The sequence below is a fragment of the Manis javanica genome, chromosome 13 (assembly GCF_040802235.1).
Source record: "Manis javanica isolate MJ-LG chromosome 13, MJ_LKY, whole genome shotgun sequence".
Taxonomy (NCBI): domain Eukaryota; kingdom Metazoa; phylum Chordata; class Mammalia; order Pholidota; family Manidae; genus Manis; species Manis javanica.
Genome location: NC_133168.1, coordinates 88,074,015 through 88,086,046, shown reverse-complemented (window position 1 = coordinate 88,086,046; position 12,032 = coordinate 88,074,015). Strand labels below are relative to the sequence as shown.

General features: G+C 39.1%; 1 pseudogene; it reads right to left on the bottom strand.

The window, feature by feature from the left end:
- Nucleotides 1-10,430: 10,430 nt before the first annotated feature.
- LOC140845405 (olfactory receptor 7G2-like) lies at nt 10,431-11,404 on the bottom strand (annotated as a pseudogene).
- Between the last annotated feature and the right edge of the window lie 628 nt (nt 11,405-12,032).

Below are 12,032 nucleotides of genomic sequence, written 5' to 3'. Positions count from 1 at the left end.
CCACCCAGGAACTGCTTTTTTTTTAAGAGAAAGGAATATTATCAGAAAAGGGTACCTCCATAGCCGATCATCTGACACCCTTTAAGTGATCAAAATTAAGGATATTTAAAGCATGCATTAATCGTTGATTTACAGTTAGTTTTATCCTATCAGGGAGTAATCCACCTTTTCTTTCTTTCTTTTTTGTTGTTATATTTAATCTACACTTACATGAAGAATATTATGTTTACTAGGCTCTCTCCTATACCAGGTCCCCCCTCTAAACCCCTTTACAGTCACTGTCCATCAGCATAGCAAAATGTTGTAGAATCACTACTTGTCTTCTCTGTATTGTACAGCCCTCCCCTTTCTCACATCCCCCCCATGCATGCTAATCTTAATACCCCATTCTTCTTCTCCCCCCACTTATCCCTCCCTACCCACCCATCCTACCCCATCCCTTTCCCTTTGGTACCTCTTAGTCCATTCTTGGGTTCTGTGATTCTGCTGCTGTTTTGTTACTTCAGTTTTTCCTTTGTTCTTATACTCCACAGATGAGTGAAATCATTTGGTATTTCTCTTTCTCCGCTTGGCTTATTTCACTGAGCATAATACCCTCCAGCGCCATCCATGTTGCTGCAAATGGTAGGATTTGCCCTCTTCTTATGGCTGAGTAGTATTCCATTGTGTAGATGTACCACATCTTCTTTATCCATTCATTTATTGATGGACATTTAGGTTGCTCCCAATTCTTGGCTATTGTAAATAGTGCTGCGATAAACATAGGAGTGCATGTGTCTTTCTCAAGCCTGATTGCTGCGTTCTTAGGGTAAATTCCTAGGAGTGGAATTCCTGGGTCAAATGGTAAGTCTATTTTGAGCATTTTGATGAACCTCCATACTGCTTTCCACAATGGTTGAACTAATTTACATTCCCACCAGCAGTGTAGGAGGGTTCCCCTTTCTCCACAGCCTCGCCAACATTTGTTGTTGTTTGTCTTTTGGATGGTGGCCATCCTTACTGGTATGAGGTGATATCTCATTGTAGTTTTAATTTGTATTTCTTGATAATTAATGATGTGAAGCATCTTTTCATGTGTCTGTTGGCCATCTGAATTTCTTCTTTGGAGAAGTGTTTGCTCAGCTCCTCTGCCCATTTTTTTTAGTATCATTAATCTACAATTACATGAAGAACATTATGTTTACTAGGATACCCCTTCACCTAGTCCCCCCCAATACCCCTTCACAGTCACTGTCCATCAGCATCATAAGATGCTGTAAAATCACTACTTGCCTTCTCTGTGTTGCACAGCCCTCCCGTGCCCCCCCACACACACTATACAGGCTAATCATAATGCCCCCTTTCTTTTTCCCTGTCCTTATCCCTCCCTTACCACCCATCGTCCCCAGTCCCTTTCCCTTTGGTAACTGTTAGACCATTCTTGGGTTCTGTGATTCTGCTGCTGTTTTGTTTCTTCAGTTTTCCTTTGTTGTTATACTCCACAAATGGGTGAAATTATTTGGTACTTGTCTTTCTCTGCCTGGCTTATTTCACTGAGCATAATACCCTTCAGCTCCATCCATGTTGTTGCAAATGATAGGATTTGTTTTCTTCTTATGGCTGAGAAATATTCCATTGTGTATATGTACCACATCTTCTTTATCCATTCATCTACTGATGGACATTTAGGTTGCTTCCATATATTGGTTATTGTAAATAGTGCAGTGATAAACACAAGGATGCATCTGTCTTTTTCAAACTGGAGTGCTGCAGTCTTAGGGTAAATTCCTAGAAGTAGAATTCCTGGATCAAGTGGTATTTCTACTTTGAGCATTTTAAGGTACCTCCACACTGCTTTCCACAATGGTTGAACTTATTTACTTTCCCACCAGCAGTGTAGGAGGGTTCCCCTTTCTCCACAATCTCGCCAACATTTGTTCTTTGTCTTTTCAATGATGGCAATCCTTACTGGTGTGAGGCGATATCTCATTGTGGTTTTAATTTGTATTTCTCTGATAACAAGTGATGTGGAGCATCTTTTCATGTGTCTGCTGGTCATCTGAATTTCTTCTTTAAAAAAACTTTCTATTCAGCTCCTCAGCCGAATTTTAATTGGATTATTTGCTTTTGGTATGTTGAGGTGTCTGAGCTCTTTAAGTATTTTGGATGTCAATCCTTTATCGGATCTGTCATTATGAATATATTCTTCCATACTGTAGGGTACCTTTTTGTTCTATTGATGGTGTCCTTTGCTGTACAGAAGCTTTTCAGCTTGATTTCTCTTTCTATTAGTTCATTGTTAGTGTACAGGAATGCAACAGATTTCTGTGTATTAATTCTGTATCCTGCAACTTTGCTGAATTCCAGTATTAGTTCCAGTAGTTTTGGGGTGGAATCTTTAGGTTTTTTTTATGTACAATATCCTGCCATCTGCAAATAGTGACAAGTTAACTTCTTCTTTTCCAATCTGGATGCCTTGTATTTCGTTGTTTTGTCTAACTGCTGTGTCTAGGACCTCCAGTACTATGTTGAATAACAGTGGGGAGAGTGGGCACCCCTGTCTTTTTCCCAATTTAAGAGGAAAAGCTTTCAGCTTCTCACTGTTCAGTATCATGTTGGCTGTGGGTTTATCATATACGGCCTTTAGTATGTTGAGGTACCTGCCCTCTATACGCATTTTGTTGAGTTTTATCATTAATGGATGTTGAATTTTGTCGAATGCTTTTTCAGCATCTATGAAGATGATCATGTGGTTGTTGTCCTTTTTGTTTATGTTGTGGATGATGTTGATGGATTTTTGAAGTAATTAGGAATAAAGTGGAAATTTCATGTAACACATAACCCTACAGCAGCTGAACCAGGAGAGAGCTCTGTGCACACTCAGCAAGCAGCAGCTGTGGCTAGAAGGTGGGCCTACTCACAAGGACTGTGGGAGAAAATAACTTTAAGGGTAATAAGATACATGTTTTAATGACACCAACACAGGTAAATCCTGTCCATCAGATGCATGCAAAAGAGTTGTCTTGCGACAGGACAGTGGCATAAAAGCGGTCCCATCCTGGTCTAGCATACCAGAGTTTCATGCCTCTCCATGTGGGGGTTGCAGATGGGTTATAGAGGTATAAGAGAAATGTGTAGGTATAATAGAGATGTTCAATGATTTGTTGAAATCTGTCATGAAGTCAGACAACAGTAACCTACTGGGCTGCTCAGTCCAGTTGTTGGCTGTGCTACGATGTTTGAATGAGTTGCCCTGGATGGGGACAGTGAGCCCTGTGGACATGATAACCCACACTGGTACCTTTCCTATACAACTGCATGAGCAAACCAAGGAATTTTGGAAGCTAGTATGTGGCCAACAGATCAACATCCTGCTGCCAGCAGCAAATGCCCTAAGGCCTGGATACTCTGCTGAGTGGACATGACCCTGGACGTTTTGACACATGAACCAGCAATGCTGGCCCTTCTGGCTCCTTGGGGACAAGGCCTTGAAGTTCACTTCCTGTGTTCCTGGAGTAACAGCAGAGTGGCCTCCAAAGATCATGGTAGTGTACCCAAAACAGCCAGGAGGTTCTTGATCATCTTACAGGGAAGTTTTGTTCTGTCATTACGGCTAGTGCATGTGTCTCCCATAGACCTACATAATGACCCATCTAGAACTCTATGTCATTTTCTGCTATTATGAATATTTCTATTTGAATAATCTCATACATGTCTCCTGATGAAAATGAGGGAACATATTGTATTATAGATGGAGTTATATGGTATATGGGAGTACTTGTCCTTTGGATAATTCCAAAGACTTCCTAAGAGGTTGAACCAATTTTCATACCAGAAGACTTTTCCTGAGATCTACATCATCTCTAACATGTTTTCATTTATTCCTACAATCAAGTGGTTATAAAATATTATCTAAATAATTTAGATTTCTCTTATTATGAGATTGAGAATGTGTCACATGCTATAGGCCATTTATTTTCCTCTTCTGTGAAATATCTGTTTACAGGATTTGTAGTGTCCTACCTCTTTTTTCTTATTCATTTGTAGCAGCTCTTTACTTAATCAAGAGTACGTTTTTGTTAGCTATATGCATTGAAAACCTCTTCACTAGGTTGTGGTTTGTCTTACAAATGTGAATGTAAATCATTTGTAATATATTTTGGGTGAAACTAAATACCCAGTGGTAATAGAGCTTAGTTGCCAACATATTCTTTGGTGGTTTATTCTCAGTAGATATTGTTCTTATAACCCATACTTACCTCAAAATAAATGATTTCTCATAGGGGTTTCTCTGTTTGAGGCATGAACCCACTTAGAGTTTCATTTTGACTTCGATGTGAGATGGGATACTAAACTTATTTAATGTTCCAGTACCTTTTAATTAGTGCATCAGTTTACTATAATCTCACTTCAACAATAGATAACCTATCCATTTATGTCTTGATTTTCCTCTGAGCTCTCCCTTTCAATCAACAAGTCTGTCATACCTCTCCGTGTCTTAATTATTGTATCACAACAGTCAGCTACAAAAAGCTGTTGTTAGAACAAACTAGTCCCAAATCTTATGGTTATATCCTCAAAGTCATGTTGTATCACAGGTTGACTGATCTTTGATCATTTATAATTTACTGCAACAATATTGACAACCAAGAATCATAATTCCAACCCATGGTCCATTATGAAAAAAAGAAAAGCATATTGAAGCCATTAACAATGAATTGGGAAACGTGGCAGTGAAATTCTATGAAGAAAATCAATGCCTCTTAAATACACATACACAGAATATAGTAAAAATTGCTAAATTTAATATGGATGAGCAGATTCAATAGTCAATGAGACATACCTAAAATGATCTCTGAGTATTTGCATTTTAAGCTATATTTTCTATGTAATTACATGCATTTACCCAGGTAATATATATCTACCCCTATAAGGAAACTATATTTTGGAAATAAATGAACACTAGTTTCCCAAATACTGTTATTAGAACATGGTTTAATTCAAATATACCTTTGAAACAAAGGCTGGAATCCTATAACTGAAGGAATAATATAATATAATGACTGACAATAAACATACGGGTAGCACTTATTTTGTTCTATACACAAAATACAGTTTCTAAAGCATTTTTACTTAATTCATTGACTCTGTATACCAAACTTACCGAGTATGTGCTGTTATCATCATCATTTAACAAGGATAAAATGGAAGCAAAAAAAGAATAAATCATTTGCTCAGTGTCTTACAGACTTTAAGTGGGAGAACTGGGAATCAAATATATCACAGACATCACTAGTATGTACAAACACACAATATTAAGCATGCCTGGGGATAAGCCTCAAATTGGTGCTGCCTCTGTGGAGGGAGTCAGGGAATAAAGGGGAAGTTGAAAGGAGTGCGTTCTGTATTTCTACTATTTTGTTGATGTATAAATATGCATGAAGCTGATATAGCAGAATGCCAATACTTGTTAATTCTGAAAAGGGCCTAATGGTGACATTCCAATTGATAATGCTGCTCTTCTAATTCAAAATATTTGCTCATTTTATGAAGAGGGACAAGGGAAAAGTAGAAAAAGGAGGCAGCCTGCTCTATTGGTCTGGGTCTGCACTTCCTCCTCCACAGGCCTCACAGCCAAGCACCCAAAATGACACCAACTCCTCTTTAGGTGGATGTATCTGGCTTCAGGTGAAGCTGACTGACCCCTCTTCCCTCCACCAACACCAGGATGAAAGTAAATGCCAGATAGTACCTCCACATAAAAAAGGCCATATATGACAAGCCCACAGCCAACATTATACTTAACAGTGAGAATCTGAAAGCTTTTCCTTTAAGATCGTGAACAAGACAGGGATGCCCACTTTACCCACTTTTATTCAACATAGTACTGGAGGTCCTAGCCACGGCAATCAGACAACACACAGAAATGAAAGGCATGCAGATAGGCAAAAAAGAAGTTAAACTGTCCCTGTTTGCAGATGATATGATATTGTACATAAAAAACCCTGAAGAATCCACTTCAAAACTACTAGATCTAATACCTGAATTCAGCAAAGTTGCAGGATACAAAATTAATACACAGAAATCTGTTGCATTCCTACACACTAACAATGAACTAGAAGAAATAGTAATAAGGAAAACAATTCCATTCACAATTGCATCAAAAAGAATAAAATACCTAGGACTAAACCTAACCAAGGAAGTGAAAGACCTACTATACTCTGAAAACTACAAGACACTAATGAGAGAAATTAAAGAAGATAACAATAAATGCAAACACATCCCATGCTCATGGAAAGGAAGAATTAATATTGTCAAAAAGGCCATCCTGCCTAAAGGAATCTACAGATTCAATGCAATCCCTGTCAATACACCAAAAATATTCTTCAATGAACAAGAGCAAATAGTTCTAAAATTTGTATGGAACCACAAAAGACCCTGAATAGCCAAAGCAATCCTGAGAAGGAAGAATAAAGCTGGGGGTGGGGATATCGCTTCTGAACTTCAAGCTCTACTATAAAGCCACAGTAATCAAGACAATTTTTGTACTGGCACAAGAACAGACCCATAGATGAGTGGAACAGACTAGAGAGCCCAGATATAAACACAAACATATATGGTCAATTAATATACAATAAAGGAGCCATGGATATACAATGGGGAAATGACAGCAACTTCAACAACTGGTCTTGGCAAAAATGGACAGCTACGTGCAAGAATATGAAACTGGATTATTCTCTAACCCATACACAAAAGGAAATTCAAAATGGATCAAAGACCTGAAAGTAAGACATTAAACCATAAAACTCTTAGAAGGAAACATAGGCAAAAATCTCTTGAATATAAACATGAGCAACTTTTTCCTGAACACATCTCCTTGGGCAAGGGAAACAAAATTAAAAATGAACAAATGGGATTACATCATGCTAAAAAGCTTCTGTATAGCAAAGGACACCATGAGCAGAACAAAAGGCATCCTACACTATGGGAGGATATATTTGCAAATGACATACCCGACAAGGGGTTAACATCCAAAATATAGAAAGAAATCACACGCCTCAACACCCAAAAAGCAAATAACCCAATTAAAAAATGGGCAGAGGATATGAACAGAGACTTCTCCAAAGAAGAAATTCAGATGGCCAATAGGCATGAAAAGATGCTCCATATTGCTAATTATCAGGGAAATGCAAATTAAAATCACAATAAAATATCACCTCACACCAGTTAGGATGGCCAACATCCAAAAGACAAACAACAACAAATGTTGGCGAAGATGCAGAGAAAGGGGAACCCTCCTACACTGCTGTTGGGAATGTAAACTAGTTCAGCCATTGTGGAAAGCAGTATGGAGGTTCCTCAGAAACCTCAAAATACATTCCCAAGTACAGCTAAGTAATGGTAAAATGCAAATGCTCGATATTCCATTCAGATCCCCTGAATGTTTCCTGATTCTTAATCTTCATTCTACTTCGTACTGCAGATTCTGATCTATAATTTTCAAACATTTCTGACTGTCATCAATATAGACAAATTTGACATTGAAACACCTTCCCTATTTCATCTCAATATTTTCAGGACACTTTTTGTTCACTTGATGGGATCATGTGTTGAAATTATGACACTTCATTTTAATTAGAGCTTTGAGAGATTACGATGTCAGGGACAAAGTGCTAGTCTGCTGGTTGACGCAAAGTATCAGTGGAAAGAATGACATTTCAACCGTAATTTCTAGGTGTACATATTACTCCATTTTATTCATCATTACAAACTTTTCTTCATTAATGAATTTAATATATTCATGCAGTAATCAATTAATTTTTCTATGTTAATTTTTCTATGATCTTGTGTTGAAAACAATATGGTATTTCCTAGGAAAACTAAATGTAGAATTTACATATGATTTAGTAATTCCATTTCTAGATATATTCCCAAATTAAATGAAATGAGGGACTTGAGGAGGTATTTCTACACTTATCTTCATGGCTGCATTATCTGCAATGGCCACAAGGTAGAAGCACCTCAATTGCTTGTCAACTAATGAATGGATAAATAAAATACACTGCAACCAAATGGGACTTTATTCAACCTCAAAAGGAGGGAAATTCTGACGCATGGATGAACCTTATAGACAGTATGCTCAGTAAAATATGTCACAAAGGGATATTTAATGTCTGATTCTACTTGCATAAGTTTCCAGGGTAGTCAAATTCAGTCACATAAATTAGAATGAGACTGTCGAGATCTTGGGGCAAGAGCACCAGGGTGGACTGTTACTAGGTACTGATTTCAGTTTTGGGAGATGAAGAATTCAATAGATGGATGGTGGTGAGGTAAACACAGTATTGTGAGCGTACTTAATGCCAGCAACCTGGGCACTTAGAAACGATTACAGCGTTATAGACCCTGAATAGCCAGAGCATCCTTGAGAAAGGACAAAGCAGGAAGCATTATTCTTCCTCACCTCAAACTCTATTGGTAAGCTAGAGTGATCAAAGCATACGAGTACTAGCACAAAGCAGACACAAACACTGATGGAACAGAACCAAGAGCCCACAAATAAACCCACACATACATGGTCAACTAATATTTGAAAAGGTCACTGAGATTGCTCAGTGGGGAAAAAATCATCTTGTCAATAAATAGTTTAAGCAATGAAATAATTGGAGCACTATCTTACATCCCTCAGAAAAATTATATTCAGGTGGATTAAAGACAACCTGAAACTTTAAAATTCTAAGAAGTACATGCGTGGAAATTTCCTTGATCTTATTTGTGGCAAAGATTGGATGTGACACCAATCGCATGAGCAGCAAAACAACATCAACTCATGGACAAGCAAGAGTCAAACTCAAATAACTGTGAATCAATGATGTGTACACCTGCAACCAGGGGAATATTGCATATCAGCTATATTTCAATAAATACTAAGTAGGTAAACATAAGTAAATAATCAAACACAAAGAAACAGTAGAAAGGTTGTTCCCAAGGAGCTGGAGGAAGCACGGATCAGAGAGCAGGAGGAAATGCTCATCAGGAAGCTCACACTTACACCTATAGGATTAGCTCATGAGGATCCCACGTGCAGCAGGTGATTATGACTCATGCTGTGCTTTTTGATATTTTGGGTTACTGAGTATTGCTAAAGGAGTAGAACTGAAATGTTCTCACCTCAACAAGAAATGTCAGTGATGTCCCAGCTTAGAGGTTTTTGCTAATGCTAGGGGTGGTAATCATTTTGCAATACATAAATGTATCGAATCAACACATTGCACACCTTAATATTACACAGTTTTACATGTCAATTCTATCACAGTAAAATGAGAAGGAAATGATCAATCCTGGAAATCAAATGCAGTCTGCATTAATCCAATTTGTGTCACCCTGGCTACATTACCACTTCCATTTCTCTGGCTCATTTCCACCACTGTCTACCTCATGAGGATAAAAGTGATTGTTTTTAGAGTTGCACCCAGAGAACCTCGTCCTCTACAAAGCCTATATTTCCAACTAAATAATATTTACCATATAAAATTCATAAGTTATTGGAAATAGGATGTGGACGAATAGGATATGATGAGGACCGCTACTTAATCCCATTGTAGAGATATCTTCTAATTGACTCTATAGAAAATTATGTAAACACCTGAATCAAAGTGTGACAGTTGGTTATGGTTTTCAGAATCATGTTTTGGGATGAATTCTTCATCTGGTGCCACAACCTGGTGACATTGAGCTCAACCAGTCCAAAGACAAAACGACACATGGAGGACTACAGGGCCCTCTATCCCCCTGTTTCTTAGACACTCCCCACCTCTAACGTCCTTCTAAGGAGAGAGAACTCTTTTATCGTGTGGTCATATTACAGGTACAGATCCTTTTGCTTATTAAAATTGAAGGTCTTCTACTGACGTAGTTAAAATATCTCACAATCATCTCAAACCACTAAGATAATATAATGATCCAAATTTCATAGATAATGAAACTGAGTACAGTAGATACTAATTCCTTATAAGGAGGTGGTTTACCAGCAACCAGTCTAATTATTATTGAATAGGTGTGTGAGAGGTCAGCTCACTCACTCCACTATCATCCTGTAGGTGTAATTGGATGACCCACCGCAGTTCAGGGGGAATCCAGTATCTGACTTTGCCCACAACCTTGTTTCAATTCCTTCCCTGTCCTACATATATTTAGCAATGTGCGTTCTTGTACGAGTGAGAAAAAAAATACAACTAAAATCCTTGCCTCAGGCTCTTCTTCCATAGACCCTGAGCAAAGACCTTGAATTTAGAAAATAGAAATTGACTGTAAAACATCATAGAGCTAGACAGAATGCAAAATCAGGTTTCAACCACAACTAAATGTACTTTTCCATTCACTATTATAGACAAATTTGGTGATGGAATAAATCAGACACTGTGGCAGACTCATGGTTCTATCGGTTTCCCTCATTCTAGAAACCTGATGCCAGAGTAAGTGGCATAATCACAGAGAGTAGGTATCCTTCTGATGAGTTTCCTCAAGGCCCCCTTCATGTCCCTGTTACTCAGGCTGTAGATGAAGGGGTTCATTATTTCAGGAACCACCATGTACATCACTGAAGCCACTGTGGTCTTCCTGGAGGAGTCAGTAACTACAGACTAATATACACCGCAAACACTGTCCCGTAGAACAAGGAAACAATGCACAGATGAGACCCACAGGTGGAAAAAGCTTTAAGCTTCCCTTCTGCTGATGGCATTCTCAAAATAGAATAGACAATTTGAGCATAAGAAAAAGTTATTCCAGATATAGGAACACCTGCAAAGAGGCCAGCTGCAAAATATATTAGGATATAATTACTGAGGGTATCAGAGTAGGCCAATTTGATGACCTGAGCAAGTTCACAGAAAAAGTGGGGGAGTTCCAGGTCCCTGCAGAAGGACAGCCGTGACACCATCAGACTAGGGACCAGGGCCACCCCAGTGCTAAGGAGGAGGGAAAGCAGAATGAGCAGAACACAGAGCCGGGAGTTCATGATGACCATGTACCTCACGGGGTGGCAGATGGCCACGTAGTGGTCACAGGCCATTGCTGCAAGGAGACAACTTTCACATCCACCAAGAAACATGACAAATCCAATCTGGGTGATGCAGCCTGAGTAACTGATGTGCTGATTCTGCGCTTGGATGTTCACCAGCATCTTGGGGATCGTGGTTGTGCTTAAACCGATGTCAGCCAGGGATAAGTTAGAGAGGAAGATGTACATGGAGGTGTGGAGTTGGGGGTCTGAGCTGACAGTCAGGATGATGAGCAGGTTCCCCAGGATGGTGACCAGGTACATGGACAGGAACAGTCCAAAGAGGAGGGGCTGCAGTTCTGGATCGTCAGTCAATCCCAGGAGGAGGAATTCTGAAACATCTGTGTGATTTCTTGGTTCCATGTAATTGAATCTGATGGGGAAAATGGGATAGAAAGGAAAGAAATTAAGTGGTCCCCAGATGTACACAAGAAGCATCAGAAGGGAAGCTGTTATAAATGCCAGTTCTTGGTGCCACTGAAGACTTACTGCTGAGAAACTCTGGGATGAAGACCAGGAAGCTAAGCTTGAACAAACACTCCCAATGGTTTTATACAAGCTAAAGTTTGAGAACCACATTAAATACAGATAAAAAATACTCCCTGTTTACTGCAAAGCCAGGTGAATATTCACATCTTTCCTTCTGCTAATTTCTCCCTCCATCCCCATCTCTCACACTTCCTTGTCCCTCCACTTTCTTTAGTGTCCCTTGTTTTCATTTAACACCAACCTTGTCTGAAACCCTGTGCCAAGGGCTGAGTCTGAAGAAAATGTAAGAGATGACATGGCGTTTCCTCCAGAAACAATTCTTGTTTCAAAGAAACAGAGATGAGAATGAAGTTCTCCAAGACCTCTGGTAGAGCATGGTGCCCAAACATTGGCGTGTCTCAGGATCACCTGAAAGACGTGTTAAATTCCAAATGCGACAGCCCACACTGCTACTCCATTCATATGGGGAAGCAGGTTAAGCGAGCTTACATCAAGGACGGGA